This window comes from Macrobrachium nipponense, chromosome 26 (genome assembly GCF_015104395.2).
Source record: "Macrobrachium nipponense isolate FS-2020 chromosome 26, ASM1510439v2, whole genome shotgun sequence".
Lineage (NCBI taxonomy): Eukaryota > Metazoa > Arthropoda > Malacostraca > Decapoda > Palaemonidae > Macrobrachium > Macrobrachium nipponense.
In genome coordinates this window covers 60,854,237-60,865,816 of record NC_087215.1, presented here as the reverse complement: position 1 = coordinate 60,865,816, position 11,580 = coordinate 60,854,237, and positions in this window count along the sequence as shown.

Below are 11,580 nucleotides of genomic sequence, written 5' to 3'. Positions count from 1 at the left end.
TAATTACAAACTAAGAATGATTGATTCCCACAATAAAAATAGAAAAGATGCCTAATTTGAACAAAGCAAAGGGAGTTATATACCACACCCCACTTTATCTGAATTAATAACATTCTGACGAAATTATTAATATTCAATCACGAATGCAAATCCGGACGGTTAGCACGAACAAAATCGCCAAAATAAATAAATAAATAAATAAATAAATAAATAAATAAATAAATAAATAAATAAATAAATAAATAAATAAATAAATAAATAAATAACTAAAATAAATAAATAAAAAATAAAACCAAATGAAATACAAAGTTTGACAATTATTCCACACAAATCATGCCCAAAAGAAAATCAATCGTAATCATCAGATCAGTGATAATAATCTTCAAGTGAAGAAAGTCTTTGAAAAAAAGGGGTCACGAAAAGGAACAAAGAAGATAAGAAACTAAATTATATTCTTAATAAAATCATTGAAGTTTTAGGAAGTAAATGAAGCTCGAGTCTGAAGTATCTCCACTGGAATGTAGCCAGACGGCAAACGTAAGTAAACCTTTTGAAAAATTAAAAAAAATAAAAAGAAATAAAAAATAATGAGAAGAAACTATCTACTCACCCCATTGCATCCTATCACGGTCGATCCGTGGCATGATACCGCCGATAACCTGCTAAAAGAAAGAGAAAATTACATTTTACAATCATGTAGGGAATAAGGCACCTGGCAAATAAAAATAAATGAAAATAAAAACCATATAAAGTACAGCTGTGTTCTTTGTTATGTTCAAAATCTGTTTACCTTAAAATCTTCAAATTTGATCGTCGAATAACAACCTTAACTAAGGAAACAATGCTTCACATATCACGCAATATTTTCCTGATAAAGTAGGAATACATATCAATAGAACTGTCACTGATCAAGAAAATATTTCCGTATATCATATTCGCAATGGGGTAAACAGTTAATTGACTGATAGCCATTTCACTGGCGTTACTAAGAAGAACTTTAAAATTAAAATTTAGCCTATAAAGCACATTAAGAGTTCAAGGGACCCTCCATCTTGGGACTGAAATCGTATGGTAAACCTCCAATATTCTCCACAGACGGGAAAATGCAAATAAGCAAGAAGTCAATTCGAGGCTCTTTGGAGACAGAGTGTCCTTGGGTGATGTTCAGCCTTTTGACACCTGTCACCCTGAGCTCTTCTCGCTGGATTTGGGTTTAGAAAACGAGAGAGAGAGATAACCTCCCGAGGGGGAAGAGGAACCTTATGCTGGGTACATCTTCAGTCTAATCAAAAATCATGTACACAATTCGAATAAGTGAACTCTGGTTTGAGGGTTAGAACAACGGATGACCAAGAGAGAGAGAGAGAGAGAGAGATATATATAGACACTCCCTGATCACAAGAAAAGTTTAATAGTCTCAGAAACAAAAAAACAAAAAAAACTTAGTTGTTTATATAAACTCGGAGGAGAAAAGTTGCTGCTCCTTTGTTGGAGGCTTTATTTTGTGCAAGAGAGCACAAAGACGCAGATGTTGTTCTTTCCTTAATTCTAAAGTGGAATTTGGACCCACAACAAAGGCCACCCATGAAAGCGTGAAGGAGAAAAAACATTAAGAAAACACCAGAGTTATTTTTAAAAGTCAATAGTTTCAGTTTCGGAAATCAAAATGGCTTTTTTTTGTTGTTGTTACGAAACTTTTGTTGTTGTTGTTGTTGTTGCTACGGAAAATGAAGGGAAACGACAAATCTATTTTACATTACAACTAAGTCAGGTCTATGCAGTGACCCCAACATCAACACTGATGTTTATATGATTCCTAATTTGTGCACCAAGTGAACACAATCCACGCATATATGTCGATAGACATATACCCAAAGACATATTGTCTATTTATACATAAATATAATCCGACATTTATATATAGACACACACGTGTATATAAATACGACTATATATATATGTGATAATAATATATAATATATATACTATATATATAGATATAATATATATATAATATGTTATATAAAGCACACAAAAGCCACGACCCAAAGACTACGAAACAAGAATATGATAAGAGAGGAGAGAGCGAGGAGAGAGAGGAGAGAGCGAGAGCGCATCTCATAGGTCATTGCCTCCTCGCCCCAGTAATTAGGATGGATAAGGTGGTTTTTATTATTACTGACTTTGACTCTCTCTCTCTCTCTCTCTCTCTCCTCTCTCTCTCTCTCTCATAATACATAAGTATTAATATATGTTGCTACTATCAAAATGCATATTTCCCCTCTTTGACTGTATAAAGTATTGTGTATAAGATTTTGCTACATTTTTTCAGAATCCTAGATAGGTTAGAGATAGGATGTTTTAAATGTGTATTCAGATTTCGCATAACATAATGTAAAAGAATATATATAATGTAGAATGTAGAAAGAGAGAGATTTTCTTTGTCCGTTCAAAGCTAGAATTGTTTCAGTAACTTTTCATCTCCTTGAGATTAGAGGAACCCCGAGATCTCCGATTGCTTTCCTAATGTGTCACACGTTTGATTAGAGACCTCGAGTCTTCATTGTGTTTTGGGATTCTGTCATCACGTATTATAAGGGACTTCTGCTTCGATCGATCGAGTCGAGTACGTGTCTTTTTTTGAACAGACTGGTCTCATACGCATATGTCTTTACATACATTTTGTATGTAAAGTTGCGTAAGATTTCGAAGCTTCTAGAAAGAATTGTTGCCCAAAACGTTTTGTGTCATCTCCAGTCCAGCTTCCTTAAGGGAGAAGAATTTCATCACACCTTAGATACTTGAGGCGTTCACACCTCTCTCTCTCTCTCTCTCTTTCTCTTCCTCTCTCTCCATCACATAACACTTTTGATTTTAAAGTAACATAATGATTTCGTACTTATTGAATGGTCACTCGTAATTTGTAAATTTCAGATTTGATATTTCTTAGACTTTATTTAGTGGTTTTTGTGGAATCTGAACAAACATTGTTGCGTAACGGCGCCTGGTTTTGTGAAAGTGTGAAACAAGCTGCAGCAAAAGAAAGAAAAATTGGTATACCAAAAAGGTAAAGTGTGTTATATTTTTATTAGTTGCAACTAATAACTAATAACTATTGGTTACTATGGTTTAGAGAACTGATAACTAATAGTTACAATGGTTTGAGGGAAATTTACATTTTTACACATTGCAAATTTTTGTGTTTTGTGTTTGTTTATATTTTGTGCAGTTATTCATTTTCTTATTGAAATGTGTCTTTTTATTTTACATTCTGTGTGATTAATACTTTTGAAATTTTGGTATTTTCCACATGTTTCTGTATTTTCCTTTGCATTCACAATTTAACTGACTTAGTTATTTTCATTAATTAATCATTACACATTTAATTAAATTTAACACTGGTGAATTAATTTGCCTTTACTTAGAATTCTTTTCAAGTTTTATTATTGTTTAGCACTTGTGAATTAATTTCCAAATTTCAATTATTGCCTAACACTTTTGAATTTTGATTGAATTAATTTTCTTGAATTTTGTGATAAATTAATTTTCATTTAATTTTACTTAATTGATTCAAGAATTAATTAAACTTTACTTTGTTTTCAAGTAACAGTAATTTTCCCTGATATTGTGAATTTCACTTATAAATTTTGAGTTTAATGATAACTTTTTGTTTTTAAAATTTTTATAAGTGTTTTCATTTCTAACCAGTATATTTGCATTTGATTATGATGATGTTAGGTAGAAACATAGAGTGGTGATTGATCTGTTTTCCTTCAGTTAACCTGAAGTGACTTAGAACCAGGGAAGTACTTAGACTTCTGAAATCAGGGAAATACTTAGACTTTTAAAGTTTTTGATGGAGTGATGCCCTTTGATTAATTTAATTACTTACAAGATTACCTAACACCTGTTTTGATGAACTTAGTCTGATTTTCGGCAATACTAGTAAGTTGTTAAGGGACCACTGTTGCCTTTAGAGTATTCACTCGTTTAGTACCTGTGATGAGGGTTCAGGTGTCTGGCTTTTGTGAGGTAACAATTAATGAGTGGTAAGTGTAGTAACCTGATTACTTGGCACTTCGTCACAGTATATATATATATATATATATATATATATCTATATATATATATATATATATATATATATATATATGCGAACTACACAGAAAAATGGTAGCGCTTTCGTCTTTACTAAGACATTGTCAAGAAGATATTGAAATACAATTGGAGAGAAAGGTCTCAGGTACACAAGATCAAGAATACCAGATGGTTAATTGTCAAAAGGGTAAAAATTAAAAGAGATAATGTTCCCATTGAGATTTCTTCAGGCTTTTAAGAAAATTAAAGAAGATGAAACAGTGAAAGTGACAAAAGCAGATAAATCTAATGCAAGTGGTAATAATGAATAAAGTGACTATGTAAAGTAAAATAATGACATTGCTAAATGATGCTGATACTTATACGAAACTGAGGTCTGACCCTACACAGACAGTGAACTCCCATTTTAATAAACAAATTGAATCCATTTTGAAGGGCTTGGACCATCTTATTAAACAGTTTACACAGCAATCCGCCTCCCTACCTTATATGTATGGTGTAGTCAAGACACAAAATCAATAACCCTATCAGACCAATCATTAGTTCAATGGGCTCAGTTACGTATAATTTATCTAAAAGGCTTGTAAAAATTCTTACTCCTTTGGTAGGAAAGCATTTCTAACACGAAATGTTAAACAAACCAGTTCCGATTTGATTTAATCCAAAAAAATTGAATAGTTTAAATTTGAATTTTGATTTTAATATGGTTAGTTTTGATGTTGTCTCTTTATTTACAAAAGTGCCTGTAGATGACTTACTTGAATATTTGGAGGATGAATTAGAACGTGATGACATTCCCTTAAGTGTAGCAAACCTCATTAGTCTCATAAGGTTATGTATCAAAGATAGTAAATTTGTTTTAATAGGGAAGTTTTTGTACAAAAGTTTGGCATGGCTATGGGTAATCCCTTATCTCCTGTCCTTAGCAATATTTGTATGGATTTTTTTAAGACAAAACTCTTACCAAGAATTTTGCCCCAAAAAGTTATAAGGTTTAGGTATGTGGATGATATTTTCTGTATTTGGCCAGTTCACGAAAATATCCAAGAATTCCTTAATAATCTCAATAATTTTGTCCCTTCTATAAAATTTACTGTAGAGGAAGAAAGAAATTGTAATTTGAATTTTCTTGATGTAACTGTCCATAAAATGATAGAAATTTCACCTTTTCAGTCTTTCGAAAATCAACGAACATTGCCTCTTATGTTCATTACTACTCCAATCACCATCAAAATGTTAAATTCTATGTTTTTTGTGGAATGTTCCTAGGGGCTTTATGTGTCTGTAGCCCGCAGTTTATTGATGCTGAAATTAAAACTATTTATGATATTGCATTGAAACTTAAATACCCAAGGACTTTTGTAGATGTGGCATGGAAAAGAGCAAGAAAAACATTTTATTCAACTAATGACAAACTTGAATTTAGTAAGCATAACATTCTAAAATTACCCTATGATGAAAGGTTTTTAGATATTCCTAGAATTTTAAAGCTTTTTAACAGGAATGTTGTTTTCAGTAATATTAATGTCAAGAGTTTAGTAATCAAAAATTCTCCTAAAGATCTTCCAGGCTGCATATATAAAATTCCTTGCAAAAAGAGTGATAAAGACTATTACGGACAGACCGATAAATCTCTTTCACAACGTCTCAAACAGCATCAATATTCTGTGAAAACTGGGAAAATATCGAATACATTATTCGTACATATGAGAGATTTAGATCATCCTATTAACTGGAGTCAAGCAAGAGCCTTAATCCCATGTAATGACACAGTTAAAAGGAATATCATTGAATCTTGTTTCATCAAGTCAATAATAGAAATGTTCTAAATTTAAGTCTTGGTTTATTTAAAATTGATGCTTTCATAATGAAAAGAGTTGTAGATAAATATAAGCAACAAAATTAACATATTAAATTTTTTACATGTTTTGGACTGTAATGATACTTTGTAATTTCGGTTAGGGTCAAATCTCTTTAGGTTTGTGACCGTGTGATATCTGATAATCCTGGATTATCTCTTTTAATTTTTACCCTTTTGACAATTAACCATCTGGTATCCTTGATCTTGTTGTGTACCTGAGACCTTTCTCTCCAATTGTATTTCATTAGCTCCTTGACAATGTCTTAGTAAAGACGAAAGCGCTTGGATTTCTGACTATCATTTTCCTGTGGTATTTGCTTATTTAATGAAGTCACGTGCATCTATCGAGATGAAAACTACAAATATTATTCTTAATGTTTTAAAAGAAAATACCGATATTACCGAAGTCCAACGCTGGTAATACTGGGGCGGAATTAATCTCAACCCACTTAACTTTTCCGAAATCGAGAGCCATTAAGAAAAAAAACTTCTTCAAACCGTTCACTTTTTTTCTTTCCGTCCCAAATACGCTCCCTGCACATCAAGGGGAACTCGCAAGGAGATTCCACGGTAATTATGAGTTCTATCCTCATTTTGTTGTTGGTTCGAGTACTGAAAATACTTGAGTATCCCATGTTAAGCCTCCTATCTACAGCATAGAAAATACTCGGAAGGGTCTCGGAAGCTTGATGATATTATGGCCACATACGTGATCGTTCTTTTTTTGTGAGACTGACCTAGAACCCCGTTGGACTGTCAAGATATGAGGAGATATGCCAATGACAGAGTCATTATTATATTAATAAATTCTACAGCAAGAGTCGCAAAAAAATTCATATACATACATAAGCACATGTTGACATATGTGATGATAATATATATAATATATATATATATATATATATATATATATATATATATATATAATATATATATATATATATATATATATATTATATATAAATATATATATATATAGTTATATATAATATATATATAGTATATATATATATATATATATATATATAAAACAAAACCCTAGAGGTAATTACTCTACACAGGCAAAGCTCTAAATTCCATCTACAACAAGTTTCCGACGAATGTCTTCATCTCCTTCGAATTGAGCTCTGGGGGGCCATTTGTCCTTCCGCAGTTGAGCGCAGCTTCCCCCGAAAATATATATAAAAGAAAAAAATGTTTTAATCTCATTTGTCTTCATTGTAAGGCCCTTGCAAGGCAATCTTCCAAAGCAAACCGTTCTTTAAGGCACGATGCGAATGGGGACATTCTTCAGTCTGTTCTTGAAATGTTCTAATCTAAGACCTTATCTCCTCTTTATCATTTGTGAATTAAATGCAATTGTTTCTCTCTCTCTCTCTCTCTCTCTCCTTGTCTACCCGTAATTGCATGAAAGGCAGCAGGAATGTTGAATGTGAATGCAATAAAAGATGCAAGCAACTGAAATGAAATGCTGTTATGCCAGAAGGGGAGGAAAAGGCGGAGAAACAAATTTCAGGCGAAAAGGTCAGAAAAGAGCGTAAATGGAATCAACTGTTTTGAGACGGAAAGAATGGAGGACGATAGGCTGCTGTAGAAGGCGCAATTTGGAAGTCATACTAAGTAAACCAGCATCCACATGAATGGGATCAGGCGTGGGGGTTGGCCGGGGGGTGGGGGCGGTTGGGGGGTTTCTACGTTGGGTTGTGTAGTCTCCTGAGATCGGGAATGAAATGACGACCGATCTGGAAACTTTGTGCACAAAGGTTCATCTATTATGATTCCTTACAATACAGTGAAACGGAAATTTCATATGTATATGATGTATATATATATATATATATATATATATATATATATATATATATATATGAAATTTCCGTTTTCATATATATATATATACATACATACACATACACAACACATATATATATATAATATATATATATATATATATATATATATATATATATATATATATAATAGAACAGCATTTCATTTCATATATATAATATATATATATATATATATTATATATATATATATATAATCTAACTTTACTTTTTCTGTATGTATGTGCGAATGCTTTCATTCATGCAAAAGCATACACGCCTGTGCATCTAGAGGCATGTAATTACGTAGTTATAAAATCATATATTTCACAAGTAAATAGGACTTAGGGCCTTCCTCCATTATAAACATAACCCCCCCCCCCCCTTCTCTCTCTCTCTCTCTCTCTCTCTCTCTTACCAAAGTAAAACTAAATGCTAATGAAAATGGTTATGGAAACTGAATAACGCCCTCCAGACCTTTAAAGGAAAGACAGGAAAGACCTATCATCAGATGACTCTTCCCCCTCCCGCCTCCACCACCCCTCCCCCCCTCTCTCTCTCTCTCTCTCTCTCTCTCTCTCTCTGCCTTTATTATCGACTTCTTTTCCCATTCCTTTTTTCCCGTTTACCCCTCTCCTCCTCCTACTCCCCATCCTTTTATTTTCTGTTCTTCTTCTTCTTCCCAGTGTAAACAAACCGAGAGCTTCCAGCGCCATAAAGGCTTCAGAGCGCCTGGCATAATGATATAGCGGAGGCTTCTCTCTTATGTCAACGATTTTCTTTATTTTCTGGGTGTTACGAACCGAGAGAGGTCAGTTCCAAGTTCGATATGAAAATAAACAAAAAGAATTCAACACCTACAGTCGAAACTGGGGGTATGAATATAGAAAGAAACACTAACAGAACAAAGGTTTATTTACAAGCTTACTAACAAAGATAAATGCAGAATGGTATCTCTTATTTACATAAAAAGGTAAAATCTTACACTGCATGAACTGGGGGAACAGTGACGTAATGTTAATACTTACTGGCAAGTTTTGCGCTGTCGGAGATCTATACTCGAAGCGATGGCTTCATAAAAGAACTGTAACTTCTGTCATCTACTTGACTCCGTACTGCAGAAAACAATGTATAATACTCTTGATACTTGAAGGGTAGGAACTCCTCAAAACCTCTTGTAGAACGTTTCTTCTCTGAAGTCTTGCTCTACGTCTAAATGCCTCGGTCATCCACTCCCGGACGACTTGACCAGATCCCGATTAAACTCTTGAGCGCCTTTTCCTCTCTGATCCTTCGTCTGTTCCTTCTTCTCTTATCCCTCTCTGCGGATCTCTGTTGGTCTCTAACTGATGATCTCTGCTGCTGAGCTCTCACTGATCTGTGACTCTTACTGATGATCTGATCTCTCATACTTCGTCAGTCGTATTTATAAGGCAATCTGGGGGCAGGGCTACCACCGAACGTCATAGACTCCCGAGACGACGGGAACGATTTAGAAGAATCTTGAAGAAATATTGCATCAGAAATCGCGGCTTTTCTCACGACACTTCGGCGCCTGTCGAGTTCCATAACACTCCTGCCGATTCTAGAACCATCATGAGAACAGGCGCCTCCAACACACGTGCGAAAGCCTCCGTGCTGCAGAAGAAGATGCGTTTTCCTTTCCTTTATCTTATCATTCGTCGCTATGAAGCGCTTACCATTACACTGGGTTAGTTTCAGGTCTCATATTTTGGGATATATCACGACTTCTTGATGCTGGAATTTTATATGCCTCTTAATTCTACATCTCTAAATTCTATTGTAAGATATTAGGATTAAATTATATAGTAAGATATTAAGATTAAATTCTATAGTAAGATATTAGGATTAAATTCTATAGTAAGATATTAGGATTAAATTCTATAGTAAGATATTAGGATTAAATTCTATAATAAGACATTGGGAATAAATTCTACAGTAAGATATTAGGATTAAATTCTATAGTGAGATATTGCGATTAAATTCTATGGTAAGATATTTGGATTAAATTCTATAGTAAGATACTAGGATTAAATTCCATAGTGAGATATTAGGATTAAATTCTATAGTTATATATTAGGATTAAATTCTATAGTGAGATATTACGATTATATTCTAATGTAGGAGATTAGGATTAAATTCTATAGTAAGATATTAAGATTAAATTCTGCAGTGAGATATTAGAATTAAATTCTATGGTGAGATATTAGCATTAAATTCTATAGTAAGATATTCGGATTAAATTCTATAGTAAGATATTTAAATTTTATAGTAAGACATTAGAATTAAATTCTATATCAAGTTATTAAGATTACCAAGCTCCTGGCGTTGCTGGCTTATGCTGAACTCATTAAGCTGAGCTGGAAAATGTAAGCTCTTAAAACATCCAACAACTTAAAAGTGACCTTCAACTGATAAGCCCACTAAGTTTTAACAAAACCGCTCGGTTTTATATCACCGCATAAAAGTCTCCCACCGCAGATGGGGTCTTCGGAGATAGAATAATCCCTTCGAAACTAAAGAGAGAAGGAGAGAGAGAGAGAGAGAGAGAGAGGAGGGGGGGGGGGGGGGGGGTTGGCGGCCGCCGCGGCAAAATAAACTTCCAACCCAAAAAGCATCTCAATGTTTAAGAATGAGGGACGGTAATAGAAACGGTCTCCATTTTATAACCGTTCGACGGCTGAATTCTTTAATCTATTTCCTCTTTTTTCTTCTTCTTCTTCGTCTTCTTCTTCTCCTTTGTTGCATTTCAATGAAGCGGTTCGCCTCCGAGATTGGAAAAAAAGATCCTTCGACTGCCGCGACTCCTCGAGAGTCCTATAGGAGCTTAGGGTCCTTCCACCGATGATATCCTTCCAAAGGATCCGATGGGGAGCTTCTGACTACGAGGGGATAAGAGGGGAATGTTATGTCTTTCTTTTTATTTTTTTTTTTATTTAGATCTGGAAATGTAATTATTCGAGTAATATGAATAAAAGCATATTCTCTCTCTCTCTCTCTCATATAAAGACATATCAATTTCGGTGACGTCAGTCCTGCCTTTGTGAACTCAAGCTCACAAATAATAAATAAATAACGGTGAGAGAGAGAGAGAGAGAGAGAGAGAGAGAGAGAGAGCCGAGGCAGCTGTTCCAGGGATAGAAGATAGTAAGACAAACAAGTGTGGTGACTTAATTTGTTGTTCTATAAATATATATACATATAATATATATATATATACATATATATATATATATATATATATATATATAATATATATGATATCATATATATATATATATATATATATATATATATATATATATATATATACATATATATATATATATATATATATATATATATATATATATATATATACATAAAACCTATATGTTTAATATACACGGTTCCCTGGTTGGATTCGAACCTGCGCACAGTAGTACTACGAGTAATGTACGTACATACATACCAACATACATATGTATGTATACATACATTAAAGCTCTGCTTCCAATGGCTGCCCTCATCCCAGTAATGTTCTCTTTAAAGCTACAGGCATCAAATTCCCGTTCTTGTGGATTCGTTCATTAAGTTTGCAGATAAATCTCATTTATAACCATTCATTACTTAATCAAAATAATGCGCCGTAAATTAATTACGTCGATATCAGCAACCGTGGATGAAAATGCATCTCCCGGCCGCGTCCTCTCTCTCTCTCTCTCTCTCTCTCTCTCTCTCTCTCTCATTCTGATAAGTGAACGAGAAAGCAAAAGCGAGCGATTTCATTAA